The sequence below is a fragment of the Prionailurus viverrinus genome, chromosome C1 (assembly GCF_022837055.1).
Source record: "Prionailurus viverrinus isolate Anna chromosome C1, UM_Priviv_1.0, whole genome shotgun sequence".
NCBI classification, from domain to species: Eukaryota; Metazoa; Chordata; class Mammalia; order Carnivora; family Felidae; genus Prionailurus; species Prionailurus viverrinus.
The window spans coordinates 140,333,814-140,350,066 of NC_062568.1; the positions used below are offsets into that span (position 1 = coordinate 140,333,814).

Below are 16,253 nucleotides of genomic sequence, written 5' to 3' on the forward strand. Positions count from 1 at the left end.
TCTCCATAGCCTTGTAGATATCCATTATATCCTCTCAACATTTCACATCTTTGCTTATTTGTTAACGTTCCTTGGTTTTCATTAATGGCTTGATCAGTGTGCTTTATTTTATCACTAGGGTAGAAAGTACAGGTAACTTTTTTATTTATCTCCTTCAGAATTAAAAGGAAGGGAAAGTATCAAACAGATTCAAAACCTCCACGCTCTTTTTCCCACCCCGTGGGGAGAGAAAAAAAAATCAGTGGTTCTAAGTTCGTCACCTGTCTTCTGTAACAGCTACCTGTGTCTGTCATCTAGATCTGTTGATTTCTAAAGGTGTCAGTGTACCTGTTCAAATTTTTTCCTGTTTTGTGACTTTAACAGAGGTGTCAGTATTCTTAAAGTATTTTTTCATGCCCCTCGTTTTAAAAGAGTTTTTAAAACCCAGTATTACCTCATTGATTTGGATTCATCTTAGTGGTCTTGCGTGCTTTCCCACACGAGGTACAAATGCCTCTTCTTCAACTTAGCTACTTTATTCAGCTTATTCATTCCAGTTTTTGTCATAATTATCATTTCCTCTTAAAAAAAAGAATAGGTATTATGAGAAATTTCTCTAGGGTTCCCTCCCAATTTCCTCACTGCCATTACAGAGCCTCTGTCCCATCAGTCTTGATCAGGCACGTTGGATATTCTTACTCTTTGCGTTCTTCTTTTCTCAGAGCAATTGTAATCTGCTTTAATTATGGTGGATACTCCAGCAGCCTGCCCTTCTCCTGGGCTTTAGTATTCCCTCCTTCAATACCATACTCACTTGATTTTTTTTTTTAATTCCCCCAAATTAGCTCTCTTGAATTCTAATGCCCTGATAGGACTGCTTGCATTCTGGTTATGAGCACGATCCCACCAGATTTCAGAAATGCCGAGAAAGGCAAAGCTTTCTGCATTTCTGCATGCCTCTGACAGCTCTCGTTCACTCCTCAGATCCTCACAGGCCCCGGGCTCTGCCTTTCTCTCTATTTAAATTGCTCGGGTGACCCTGCCCTCAGAGAAGGAGGGAAACATTGTTTTCGATGCCTGGTAAATGACGTGACTTTTGACCCTCTTGTTTTTTTAAAAAATCTCTCCAGCGAAAGAGGTTTTAAAAGCAGTAATTTATCTTTAAATATAATTATTGTTTTTTTTAATTCCATACACTCTACACTCTAGTTTTTACTCAACTCTGCAGCATATCTCTCAGATCCCCCGATTAATTGATTTTAAAAACCTCTGGCCAATGCTGTCACCTTGCAAGCTTCCTCTCTGCTGTCCACTGGAATTTTCACATGGTGAGAAAGGTGTAGAGGCCGATGGCACATATGTTCTCCAGCTCACCATGCCATTCTCCATTAGTACTTGCAGACATGCATGAGCACACACACACACACACACACACACACACACATACACCAGCGAATAGTTCTTTTTTCCCACAAAAACATTGGCTTTAATCATCTCAGTACAACAAAACAAGAAATATTTATGCTCATTTTCATGAGGGTAGACATTTCAGAGACTTCATGTTTATCTCTGAAGAGTAAAGGCTTAGGCTATCTGCCCTTGGGTGAGGGAGACACAGCCAGTTAATGCCATGCTCATGGTAAATTCATAGCTGACTCTCAGTCCCCACCCCTACCCTATAACCACTTTGCCTTCCCGTTTTTATTACTGTCTCCGTTGAAATGCATTCAATTACAGTTAAAGAAAACACAACTCAAATTGATTTAAACAAAAAAAGAGAGATTTATGATTTATAAGTGAAAAACCCAGAAACATAGCAAATATCCAGTGAAGCTTGATCCAGTCACTCAACACTGTCACCAAGTACTTCTTTCTTTCTTTTTCTCTGTTCTGTCTTCTACAACGTCACTTCATCCTAAAGATGACTCTTACTGTAGTGCTAACATGATATCACCAATCTCCTGAGCCTATGTACTTCCTTTTTCTGGTCCAAGAAAAAAAAGAAGAAGAGGAAGAAAGAGCACTATTTCAGCATTTCTAGCAAATTCGAATATTCCTCTGATTAGACCAGCTTTGGTTACATGGACCCTCCAAAATCACTAAGATTGACCAAAGGAGTGCATTCATAGGCTTGGCCTGGGTCACATGCTCTAACGCTGGAGCCAGGAATGGAAATGGTTTCCTAAGAAGCACACATTTCACAAAATAGAAATTATAGGGAGGGAGAATGCATTCTGGAGACAACCCAAACAGCTGAACTCTAATACTCCTACCCCAAAACACATTGAGTTTACCAAACCTATACTGCAGCCCTGTTGTAATAACAATGGGAAAAACTCTTCCTAATGGCTGCTGTCACCTTAAAAAGAGCATATATATATATATATATATATATATATATATATACACACACACAAACATGAGAAAACACCTCCTCGCTTCTTTTTTAATTTTTTTAAAATGTCAGTACAATTGACACACAATGTTATATTAGTTTCAGGTGTACAACACAGTGATTCAACAACTTCATACATCATGCTGTGCCCGCCACAAATGTAGCTACCACCAGTCACCATGCGTCCCTATTACAATACCATTGACTATATTACCTATGCTTGTACCTTTCACCCTCATGACTTCTTCATTCCATAAATGGAGATCCTCCTGGCATCTAACAGGAAGTTTGGGTACTTGGGCAAATGACTATCTGCTTTTATCTGTCTGAGACTGAAGATTGTTTTAGAGACAAATCCAAGTGATACTACAAGTTGTCCAATTTGTGCTATTGAGTCAGATATAAAAAAAAAAAATTCTACATCACAAAGAGAGAAAAGATTTCTAAATATTTTACTTAGATTAAGACAGGGTCTATCTACCACAATAAACACAAATGCTGTTAGGCTGCAATGAACAAACATTTTTCTCTGGGATAATAATTTTATTTAAATGCATAACATCCAAAGAGTTAAAAAGCAGGACCCAACTTGTATGGCTTTGCCTTGGATTATCAGTCCTTTGAAAGCCAGTCAGAGCAAGGTAGATCTTGGGAGATCCCTGCCAAACAAGAATGAGAAAGCTCAGGTGAGGACAAGGGTGGGAGAGAAGAGCTGTTCCATGGGCCACTCTTTACTCCTCAGTATCATTACTGGGAAAATAGATACAATGTGTAGCCCCAGGGAGTCTATAAATAAGCAATTTTCTTTGCCTTCCTTTTTTCCTTCCTCCCTTCTTTCCTTCCTTCCTTCCTTCCTTCCTTCCTTCTCTCCTTCCTTCCTTCCTTCCTTCCTTCCTTCTTCTTTCCTTTAACTGAAAAAGAGTTTATTCTTTTCCTTTCTGCATCTCTCTTTCTTATCTCAGATGTTTTGAATCCAGTCAGAGGATATGACTAAGGTCCTTCCTAAGCTGAAGGGAGTGGAGGTAAGCTTGGGGACACATTCTAGAGTCAACGAGGTTCAGAGAGTGAAGTGACTACTTGGGTCACTCAAATAGAAAGCTAGCTCTCTAAACTCTGCCCCAGTTGGAAAAGCAGTATCTGTGAGTTCTCATGGACATCACATGCTTGTTGAAACTGAAGAGACAGCTGAGGTAAAAAAAAAAAAAAAATTTCCGGAGTTTAGCACATAGTTTCTTTAGGAATGACATTATTTCCTGAGTGCTTTTAAGAATTGTTCAGAATGTCACTTACATCTTACTGTGTTTTTTCAGTTTGGTATTCATGATTGACTATAAACTTTTCAAGAAGCTTTGCATAGTTGCCCAGTATCCAGGAAGAAACTTGGGAAACACTCTTTAATTTCATGACTTCTCCAGAATCTCTTATTGGAAAACATTAATGCCAATGTGTTTCTTCCCAAAAAGCTTATTATGAAGTTTTCCTATATATCAGCTTCTGAACTAGGACAAAATTGAATTAACTAATGTTTTGAGAAGTTACCTGCATTTTTCAAATGTATCCTAATACAGAATTCTTGGTAATCTCTAAGAAATATGTAGACATTTAGCCAAAAGTCTGCCACTCTCTGGTTCTGAATGTCCACAGAAATGTGATATTTACGAATCTGTTTACTTTTCCATCTTGAAATTAAAAATAAAATTTATTTCCTTCTTGGTTCTTTACCATAACTGGATTAGCCAGTAAGTAAATATTTGTTCTGAAGATACTATAATCTATTATTCAGAGTGCAGTGCTTGGAATTTTCATGAGTTCCAAGACAAGTTGTGACCTACCTGCTGCTGGCAATCAGTAGCATATCCTTTATTAGAGAGCTGAGTTTCCAATGAGCTAAGTGTGGTTTTGACATCTTTTGAAGAATCTTGGGCAGATCCTTATAACAGAGGTCTTGACAATACAAAGTTTCCTAGTAAAAGAAAAAAAAATCAGATACTTCTGAAAAAAGAACCTAGTAGAATTCCTAAGGCATAACTTGAAATAAGTAGCAAGTCATGTGACCTTGCTGTGAATTAACCTTGACTCTAAGGCCAGAGGTCAGAGCTATTCCTATAGCTAAGTCCTGCAGGTGGGGTTAGGGAGAAAAAGGTGACAATTTGGAGGACAATTTACAAGCCAGATATAATCATCTGAAATGCTGATTCTGTGTCATCCTAAGAATTTATGGCAGCCAGAAGGAAAGCAAATATGTTGTGCTAATTCAAGCAGTTACAGCTTCCGTCCTTGTTACCCTGTGCAGGAAAACTCCTACAGAAGTTGTAAATCTCACCTTTCTGCAAAACTAATGAGATGGTGTCACTATGTGGGGGGAATGACCTGAGGCCCTACGAACAGGAAGCAGCATTAAAAGGGGCCTCCGAAAGTTTTACCCGCAAGCGGAACTAACCAGGACACTGGAACGAGCCCCATGTCCATGAGGTGTCCTTCATCTGTGGAGGTCATACCTGAACCCATAACTGTGAAAAGGAAAGTTAGTAGATTTTTACAGTACAGGGTTGTGTCATAATTGTGGTAATAGATTTGTTCCTTGAGTCGGGAACAGAGAGCAGTCTCTTCTCCTTTGTCTTTTATTAATCCTTTTATTCAGTAAATAATCATTGACCATGTAGCCACTGTACTAGGCTCTATGGAAACAAAACATGAGTAATGACATAATCTCATGGAGTTCACAGGGTGGCAAATAAAGGAGTCATGAGAACAAATAAAACCAAAGCAACGAGGCCAGTCCTAGAAGAGAGAAATGATAGCATCATGACCAGTGGCAGGATCTGCAAAATGGATCATTGGAGTTCAGAATTTAGACTGTGGCCGTGAACCGGAATGATGCTGAGGGCCCCAAAAGTGATTGGCCTGAAGACCGTGACCTCGTGTCTGTTCAACTAACCACAGAGAAAACAATTCAGATGGTGAAGGAAAAGACTTCAGACACGCATCCCTCTGGCCCCTGGCTTTTCAAGGTGCCTTCCCTGTGGTTGAACTACATTGTTAAAACCACTTGACGAGATGTAAGCTACTTATTTTACATTAAAATTGAACCCCTGGGCTTCCTTGCACATATTCTTAATTAATTAATTTCTTCTTTCATTAAGCAATAGATCATAGATTAGGACTTCAGGATAAGTAGAGAATGAGGCTTCTGGATCAATTATAAATTATCAACCTGGGATACCCAGTTATCGGGTCCGTGTCCTGCAGCTGCCACCCTCCCCCACCCCCCACCAACACACATGGTCTCCAGTGACAACTGTGTCCCTGCCAGACTCAGAGTCATCCCTAAGGAAAGTTTGACTTCTGAGGAAAAGCACTGCAATATTTTCCTTTTAGATAAAAGCAGGTGAAAATTCACTTTAGGGGCAATGTCGAAAGGTAAAAAATTGATGTGTGTGGAACTGGAAAGGGTTGTGAAAGCAGGTTAGCCACCATTACTTTAACAAGGATCCGAGTTCGTGGTGCATCGAGGGACCTACACAAATACTGAAGGAATGGAGGTGGCAAATGACAATGGGTTACATGGGATTGCAAGAGATGCCCTTTCTGGTTACTTATGTTTTACCTGGAACTAGAAGAGGTAAATTCTAACATGGTGCTTGCGTCACCTCATTTGATATTTTCTATTTTGCACAGATGAAGGAACAGAGGTTGGAAAGAAGATAAAAACATCCTAGGGGCTTTCCTCAAGGCAACACAGCTAGTAGCTGCCAGGGACAGGATTCAAATTTGGGTCTGGATTATTATTACTTTTTCTGATATTTTTATTATGTCATAGTAATACCTCACCGCATGGGTCCTGTAAGATAAAATGCCTTAATGTTTCAGCACCCTTTTCTGCCTGATATTAATGCATGAGAAATAAAAGGGAATCCATGAGGGAATGGGCGTCAGTGCATGAGGAAGAAAGCATCATTCTAGGTAACTGTGGCGAATAACCAGTTCTCCTCTACGCGGCTCACCGAAAGTGAAACATCCGCACTCCCTGATGGTAAGCTCCTTGGGGGTAATACTGCACTTTGCACATCCCTCAGGCCTCTGTAGGAAGAACTCAGCGAAGAGTGCACACTCATTGATTGTCCACTTGTGGAAGCCATGCTGGTTACACTGTTGTCCTCAAATGTTTTTAATTGTTAATTCTTAAGAAGTCCAACATCTTCTGGAAGCATATTAAATAACCAACATCCTCCGGAAGCATATTGAATATATCAATACTGGGGGCTACAGAACAAACACAAGGGATCTGGATTCACTTTTGCATACCTTTTCTGGATTAGTCATGACCTTACTCATGCCTTTGAGTGGTGTTTAAGTGTCCTACAAAATAGTCATCAGCCTTCCCTTTACTGCAGGGGAGTTCATTGTTGATGGTAGAAGACCCAGCCAGGAATGATATTAAAAATATTTGTCAACTATTTATTGATATTTACCAATCACATAGGATCAAACTGGAATAGATCACAGCTTTGAACACCCAATGCCACTGTACCAGGGCCTGCCTAGTGAGTATCAGAACTTCCTAGTGAGTATCAGTGAGTATCAGAACTTCCTGCCTAGTATCAGAACTTCCTGAACTTAGATTCAGATCTGTGTTTCCCTCATTTCTATGACATGAAGATTAATCATGTAGTAAGACACACACACACACACACACACACACACACACACACACACGTGCGCTCACCAACCTGAACAAATACCTGAATTTTGTCCTTCAAATGAAGCAATCACCTCAGGAGGATAATACAAGTATTTAATGTGCTCTTATTGCTCAAAACACTTTTAAAACCCCTCTTGGAATTGCCTTCAGGGTCAGTTTATGAACCACAAAAGATAATTTACCTCTCTTTTTTATGGTCACACCTCAGTTTTGACAAATTTATAATACCTATCTTTATTACCTTTAATCAGGAATGGCTCCAAATAACTTCTGCCTGTTTCCCCAAATCTACTCAGCTTTCAAAAGACAAAGGTAAGTCCCAATTTGTACACCAATATAATACAGGCCATAGGAGACACTCACAAAGAGTAAAATAATATTTTTTCACGTAAAATTTGGCTGCTTTTAAAATATATATATGTAGCAGAAGTCCCATAAGAAGAGGTACAGTCTTTTATTGCTCAACCTTTGAGTCCATGTGCCTCCCTTGAACTCCCAGCCACAGGAAGCACTCTGTCCCTGGTCCCTCTTACTCAAGTGGCCTTGAGTTGGACCATGTAACTGGACTATCCAAACTCCACCCCTCATTTACAGATCACTAGACCAGGGATAGTTGCCTGACTCAAAACAACCAGTCTGCAAGCTAGTCAAAACATGTAGCCTGGTTTAAAAGATGAACTGGGCCAATCAGAATTTCCACTTTGAGACATGCATTGAGAAAGGTAACAATAATTGCCCAGCACTATGGAAACTGAAACTGAAAAGTCACAATATTATAGGTGCAAGTGGGGGTACTAAGCAGAGAGAGGTCATGATTGCCAAGTATAAATTGAAGTTATGGAGGAAGGAAAATATGGTAAACAGGAGAAACAGGTCAGGGGAGACAAGAGAATGGAGCAGATGGACTAGAAGAGGCAGATAAGCTTTGGGAGACCACAACGAACACTTCCAGGTTGTCTTCCCACATTGACTCTCTCCTTAGCAACCCCATTTTCATTTGGACAACTATGTGATCTTGAGCATGTGACTCCATCCATGCTATCAGATTAAAACGGTGACCCAGGCTAAGCCAACAAGCTATTAATCAGACACAGTGATTAGTTTAGAGGTAGGAATGTGGTCCAAGCCATCATGGTATATATTAGGACTTCTGTTATAAATGCTAGAAGAGAATCCCTCTCTCTCCTCTCAGCTAAAAATAAGAAAGGAGTATTTCCAAGAGTCACAAGTAACCATTTTGGGATCAAAGTTGGTCAACCTCCGACAAAAGCTGACATCATGGAAAGAATAGCAGCGACACAGAGACAAAAAGGCACTGGGCCTTCAGTGGTATTTTGAAGCTACCGAATCAAGCCTTGTATGAAGCTTAGATCTGCCTTTCTTTCTTTCTTTCTTTCTTTCTTTCTTTCTTTCTTTAATTGAAACTACTCAGTCTCCTTTATTGTTTAAGCCTCTTTGATTGGCTTTTTTTTACTTACAAACAAAAGCATATTGACACAGAGGATAGAAACCTGACTCCAGAAACTCCTCAATTCCTAAAATTTCAGTTTAAATTATAGTCTATGTTAATCCCCCAAGTAAACCCTTTTTCAAAAGCTGACCTAAGTGAATTTCTGCTTGTTTAACCCCAAGAACCAATCTAGCTGCATAATTGATTGATAAATCATTATAAAAACCCATTTTCTAGATGGGCATTTTAGATGGGCTCTCTTCTGATATTCCAAAGTTTTACATTTCTCATTTTAATCCAGAATCCAATAATCTGAATGTCCTTTATGTTAGTAATTAGCTAATATTTTCATTATTTAAAATAGAATGTCCTATGGATAATGATACTAGACATTTTAAAATGGCAGTTTCCCATGAATTTATTCATTCAGTCCTGAAAGATAAATTATGTTTTTAATGGTAAGTAGCATTTACTCATTAAACAAAAATAAAAATTGTTCAGCACAAAATGATGTGAAGTCAAAAGTACAATTGGCTTCCCAGACCCTTCATACCCACCCCCCAAGTATCACTGTAAAGGTAAGTTTGTGTTCCTCTAGACCCTTAAAATATGTATATTTTAAACTAACCGTGGAAAACGACTGTGCATGTTGTTCACCAACTTGCTTTTTTACACTTGGCAGTATACTGTGGACATCTTTCCATGTCATTCTCATTCATTTTCATGGTTGCATTGTGTCCCATGGCTGTACCGTAATTTATTTACCTTTTCTCCTCATTAATGAACATTTGGCTTATCTCCAATTTGTTTTCCAGTTTTTTTTTTTTGCAATACAAATAATGCTACAAGAAGCATCCTTGTACACATTTTCTTATATACTTGTACAAATATTTTTGCTAAATAACTTTTAGAGGGGGTATTGTTGGTTCAAAAATAGGCATTTTTAAAAATTTTGATAGATTCCGCCTAATTACCCTCCAAAGAAGTTGTACACTTCCCAGTGGGATATGAGCATGTCCCCTTTGCCACAGTTACACCATCAATATCATCAACAATCAATGTATTCATATACTCTTTACCATTAAATCTCAACCTTAAGCTTCAGTTATAAAAGCAACATCTTGAAGTGTTGAGAAAGTCTCATAATATGATATGTTAGCGAAAGAATTTTTTTTTTCATGAAGTAGGTGTGATGTAATAGTTTTTTAGGGATTTTTGGACAAAATGTTAGGGCCATTAATATAAGAGCAGTTCGGGATACTCAAGGATGCCATGTTAAAAATTAGATAAATAATGTTAAAACGAAGTCTAGCTTTCTAAGAGATACTTGTCATTTTTTCTATACATTGGTGAGGCCCTGGACCCTTCTGCCCATCTGAAACCAAAGGGAACTTATTTTAAACTCTACCTCCTTCTCTTGAAAGGTTTAGGGGTTCTAGTAGAAACAAAAATTCATGTAAGATAATTCTTTCAAAACTAGGTATTGTGATTAATGTAAAAAAAAATCAACAACACCAAATGAAACAAATATTTATTGAAAGTGTTTTAGAAGCACAAGGCATTGTGATAGGTGTTCCAAATTGGGAGCGTCCTATAGTTCACCAATTCTTGGGGCAACAATACAGATTAAAAAGATATCAAAAATATATTTATACCAACTATTTAACTCCAGTGCTGTCATTTTGCAAGTGAAATGACAAATTGTGAATATTCTCACTCTTGAAATCTTTGTAGACTTTCTTCTCCATGCCCAGCTCCCAACAACCAGGGAATCCTGGTATTTGGTGGAGTGTGTGATTTGGAGCCAGAGGCTTATCTAATGTTGTAATTTGATAAGGTAGCCAGAAGCTACAGCACTAACATACCACTGTCTCTCAATACCTACCAAACATGCCCTTCTTAATTGTCTCCTCTGCTAAAAGATTTAAAGCCAATCTTCCTATCCTAAGAATACACTATGTCAGAACATCACCAATTTACTTGTATTCCTTGATTCCCTGGCTTGAAAGACCCAAATCCTGTCAAATATGGCTGTTTATTGGAGACACCTGGCTGAGGGGGGGTACTATATCACATAACCAAAGGGAGACAGATGCACTGGAGTTTAGAAACCAGAACAAACACTAAACTAGAAACTAAAAGACCCAACTATGGCCTAAAAATCTTGTTGGAAGAACCACCCAGGGAAACCTCTGCTTGCTTTTGACTTTAAAGGCTTGCTCATCTTATCTCTTTTCTCACTGAGAGAATACAACATTTTGCAGAACACGGCCTGTTAAGTTTCTGAGCCTGTATGGCATAAACTTAACTTGTATATTCTGGAGGCAACTCCTTGAGATTTTGGTAGAATGTGGCTGTCTTAAACAGAAGCCAAAAGTAATTCCCCTCAAATCCTTTAAAAGACACTGATTGTCTTCTATTTCACATATAGTGAATTTTATAGAGCTGCTAATCAAAAATCTAAATTCTCTATATCATATGTGAGTTGTAACTTGACATAGATAAATATAAATTAAAATCATCTTAAAGCTCCATTAATAGTTACATTCTAGTTTCTCAAAAAAAATTATGTAAAGAAGAACTGTCCTATTTATTTTTGAATTCTAAATATGTAGTTTCATCTTTCCCTCTTCATAAAAGTACAGAAAAATGTCTAATGGAGAATATGATAGAACAATCCAAGTCACAATGAGACAATCATGGCTTGGCAATATGGAAGGAAAGAAAGAAAGAAAGGATCAGCGCTATAAACTTGTTTTCTTTGAGTCCTGTACCCTTTCTGATGATAGAGATGTAGGAGTGCTGTTGAAACATCATCCTTGAACATCCACTGGGAAAATCTTCCTGGCCACTCCACTCCCTCCGCCCAGGGTCCCAGCCCCTAGCCCACCCACACTCCCCACCCAAGCCCTATCTTCAGTAAACAGTCTGACTTCAATAGAAATAGCAACTGGGTTGTGAGCATCCATACATGAGCCAATGGAGGATGCTTCACTCTGAAACAAAACTTGAGGGTGATGTGAGGGAAAAGAGGGAGATGTGTCCTCCAGGAAGACATAATTTAGATGGAAGTCCATTTGGACCAATGGAACAGTGATGACAAAAGATGGATGAAAACATGTTCCCTTACTCTATTAAATCAGTAAGTCTCAGAAATGTGGAATCTGCTCATATGCTGAGCATCATCACATGCACTGCTGAAGAATGTTTATTTCCTAGATGAGCTGTCTTCTTGCTACGCGCTGTATATGACAATGCAGTGAAATCTTGAAATAGGTGAACTTTGAGCCCTTCAAAGAAAATAAGTAAAAATTGGGGCACTTGGGCAGCTCAATCAGTTAAGTGTCCAACTCTGGGTTTCGGCTCAGGTCATGATCTCACAGTTCATGGGTTCCAACCCTGCTTAGGGTGCTGTCGGCACAGAGCCTGCTTGGGATTCTCTGTCTTCCTCTCTCTCTGCCCCCCTCCCCCAATCATGCTCTCTCTTTCTCTCTCAAAATAAATAAATAAACATGCTCTCTCTTTCTCTCTCAAAATAAATAAATTAAAAAATAATTTAAAAAAGAAAATGAGTAAAGTCAAAGTCAATAGAACTATTACTACTGATAAAACAATTTTCTTGGTTTCATTAAGGCACTTTAATGATATTTTCATCACGCAGTTTTCGAAAAATTAAGACTTCCCTCACTTATCTTTTAATAATTTCAGAAATATAAACACTAAACTGTAGTGGATTTTTTTCTAAGCAATTTTTTTAACACACCAGAATTTGAATTTGATACATTTTATATTTTGTTTGTTGTGAAGAAAAAAAAAAGTTTAGTTTTGGTATGAAACTGCATCCGAATTTTGATTTTGAGGATGTCGCAAATTATCTGAACTTTGGAGGTAGGGAAATATAATAGGAGCCAACTTTCTCATAAGGTTTTCCATATTGCCTGTTTTTGAGGGATGGTCTGGGAGGAGAAGAGTAGATTTACTGGACAATAACCAAACTCAAAGAACTTGTGTACTTTCGGAGACAAAAACTTGCTTTTCGTCTTTGATCAAAACAAGGTCTCTATTGTTTTGGTTTAGGGAATATCACAATCACGCAACTTGTTTTTTAGAAATGCCGGAAGTGTGACCTGAGGGAGGCATACAGCTCATGATCTGGGGGGGGGGGGGGGGGGGGGGGGGGCTGACACACTTCCCTGTCCACCAAATCATACTTTGCCCAGAACCTCCAAAATTTGCCTGCCCAAGTGAATGATGTCACTAGGCTTAGAATAATCTTTTCTTTTACTTTATTTCCTCCGATGAAGGCACTTAGAACAATTATTTGAAGACATTGAGAACCAAGTTGATGCTCCCAAACGTGCCATCTCCCAGAAAATAAATAATAAAATACATCTCAAGCAAGGGAAGACGGGGGAGAGTGTAGGAGAGTCAGTGAAACACTTCATGGAGAGGTTTTATTGAAAGATCCTTGTGGTATTTTGCTTTTGAAATGTGTTTAGCACAGACTTTAAGGATTGGCAATTTGTTTAAAGAAATGGGTAAAATATTTAAAACCACCACTTTATTTAAACTATTGTGTCTCCTTCAGTAAACATTCAGTACATGATTGAACCCTGTATGAACTTGTGCTTTTGCTGGTTAAATAGAATCTAAGCTTAAAATGAAAGGGGGCTGCTATTGAGAAAGGGACAAAAAACTTACATGTGCATTTTTTTTGCCCACACACAAGCACTTACCCCCCAAAAATATCACGTGAGTGGGATCCTTTATTAAAATGCCCCTAGTACCCCCCCGCCTTGGCCTCAAAGTGCTAAACTGAAAGCAAGCTGTTAACAGAAATGAGTAATTATTGAAGCTCTAACAGGCAGCTTTCATTGAAGTTGATTACAGCAGCCATATAATCACTTTTACGGATGCTGTAATCACAGTAGCAGGGAATGCTTCACTTGGTTCTTATTGTTTTCGCTCAGGGTGGAGGTAGGGGGCCTACAAGAAGCCCGTTTTACCACCTCGGTACAATTTCTGCTGCAAAAGAAATCTACACAGCCCTGAATGGAGTCGAGAATCATTTATTCTTTCTTTATTAGCATTTTCTCCTCCCTCACACAAGAGTCTGTTGGAGTCAGGAAATTGCTGTTATTCAATATGCAAGCCAGAGGTTGTAATGACCGCTTGGAAGGGTATGACCAACAATTACAGCCCTTAATGAATAGGGGTAATCTAGTTGAGACTAAACACTAGTAGCAACTCTGGGCTGTCTCTGGTTAAATTAAAAGAACAGCAATGCAAAGGAAGTTAACAAGAATTAATTAGTTAGATCGAACTGAAAACCTACTCATTAGAGATGTTATAGGCAAAGTAAAAGCCTATCTTCAGTGCAATTAGGTAGACAAATGAATTGTACAACTGACTGACTCACACCTGCTAACAGCTAAGGGCTATAGCGCTATGTATGGGATCCACTTTTTCCAGTTCATGCATACTTGCATAGTTTAATGGATCTTACATTCTCGAATTAGCCTCCATTCCTTCAGATTTTTACTTGGATGTTTGATCTAAATATGGGCAGCTTCACCGTGGCAGGGTTTTAACAAGCGCTGACTGAGGAGGGCAAAGGATGTGTTTTGAACCTCCTAAACAGGGGTTGGCTTGCTTAAAAACAGCCTGGAGCAGGTTCTCCTGACCATTTATCAAAGAAAGGAACTGCATCTTAAGGGTATCTGTTTTCAGATAGGTCTGCCAGCTAATTATTCAATCCTAAATCATTAGAAGAAAGTCTATGGTCCCTGCATGTCGGAAGCAAATAAATATTAAAAATAAGAAAGTGACTCTAGAAAGATTTATAAAGTAGTCATCATTTTTAATGACGCAGAGGGCTGGGAGTTGCCCTTGGTTTGGGAGAGACGCCAGGGCCAAGAGGTCTGCCTTGCTTTTTGAGGGGGAAGGGGTGTACGACAGATAAAGAAAAGAGAATCCCTAGAAATCTTAAGCTGAGACCTTTCTGGGAGTTGTTATCATAATCATGCACTCTGGTATTTTTTCCAGTTGTTTCTCTGGTCTTTTTCTACTACCTATTGGGTTTGGCTTCCTTGCTTTCTTGCACAAAGTCCCCAAAAGCTTCCACCGCCTGACATACTTATCCTGCGCTCCAGTGTGGGATGGACATCTAGTTAAAGCAGGAGGAGCAGGCAAAGGAATTGGGGACGTGGATCCATCTGCTTATATTTATTGGTGGGGTGATGGGCTAGGGGTAACGGTTCATCCAGGAACGGCACTGTAGGACAGGAATCAGGAGTCAGAAGTTTATTTTCCAGCACCGCCCCGGTGTCTCCAGATGAACTTGGAATAACCTCTTTGTGGCCCATATTTTTGCCTTTTTAATAGGGGTGATCACCAAGGTTTCCAAAATTTATGGATCAGTCACACGGGGGGAAATTTCTAGGAGTCCCTTTTCACCACCTCTGAACCACTTCTCCACCCCCAGCCACACGGCTGTTTGCAATGGCACCAAGAAATTATTTTGGCACCAGTCTCCCTTTCAGTTGTCTTTCTTGTTGGTAGGAGCAAAGGACAGACCAGCAAGCAGGAGTCCGGAACTCTCAACCTCACTTCTCTCTCCACTTTTGTCCCTGCCACGATGCCCCCTACTGGTGGGACAGAGGAAGGGGACTCTAGACGGGCCCTCAGAAGGCAAGCAAGCATCAGGTAATTTCTGGAAGCAATTGGATGAGTGGGTTTCTGGAAGTCCTGGCCATAACGTCTATCACCATCCGAGAAGGGTGGGTCCAGTTAGATTCACTATTTTGAGTGTCTAGAATAGGAGGGCCATGAGTGCATGAGTTGCAGCCTTCCACTTGCATTATTTTGTGTTAACAACAGTCACAAAACCCAGTGCAACTCAAGTGCCCTCCCGGGCCGCCATAACCTCTAAACCTCCAGAGTGAAAGCCATTGAGCAAAAGCTTCTTTGACATGTTAGCCACTTCTGCTAATACACAATAAGCATGCAAGTAATTAGAGACTAGTTTAGTTTATTTAACACAACTCCTCCTTGCTCTGAGTCAAAGGAAGCCCTTATGATGCTGCCCAATTATAGGTCAGAAATAAATGACTAAGGCAACAAAGTGGGGGAAAGGCTGCAGAGAGACAAAGAAAAGAAATGCCCTCTTCAACTAAGAGCAAAGAGAACAAACCACGAGCATGCTTAGAGGGTCAGAACACAAAGCAAGCTTGGAAATTTTCCCAGTCTTATGTGAGAGCCAGGAGGCAGGGGTGAGACAGTTGAGAGCATTTAGGGTTCTCACCCCACAGGCAACTTGGAGACCCGTGGGAGAATCCCCTTAGGACAGGAGTGACATTGTTAGGAGCCCACCAATGACTCTTTGTCCCATCGTGTCATTTCCCTTTCCACAACTTTCCACTTCTGATGGCTTTGGCCTTTTCTGCGGGGCTCATTCACTTCAACTTCCCGAAGTCTTAACTCTCTCGCAAGCAACTTCCCATTCCCCCCACCACCAAGCAGTCCCAGCAAGGACTGCTGAGCTCTAGGCTAGCTTCTTGCCTGACAACAAGCTTGCATTTCCAAGTTTGTCAGGCCACTCATAGTTCCATATACCTAGATGGAGCGCATGCTCAGCTCTTTTTTACTAGTAGGTCCTGAATTAGTTTCCTAGGCCTGCAATAAGAATCAGTTCCAGAGGCTCTGGCAGAGACCCCTTCCTTGCCTCT

At 39.7% G+C, this 16,253-nt stretch overlaps 1 long non-coding RNA gene across 1 annotated transcript; it reads left to right on the forward strand.

Moving 5' to 3' along the window:
- Positions 1-225: 225 nt before the first annotated feature.
- On the forward strand, positions 226-15,225 carry LOC125171556 (uncharacterized). Its single transcript, XR_007154394.1, has 5 exons — positions 226-5,433; positions 6,053-6,149; positions 6,245-6,407; positions 7,328-7,388; positions 15,088-15,225. It is a non-coding gene; the product is annotated as an uncharacterized LOC125171556 (long non-coding RNA).
- Positions 15,226-16,253: the final 1,028 nt, after the last annotated feature.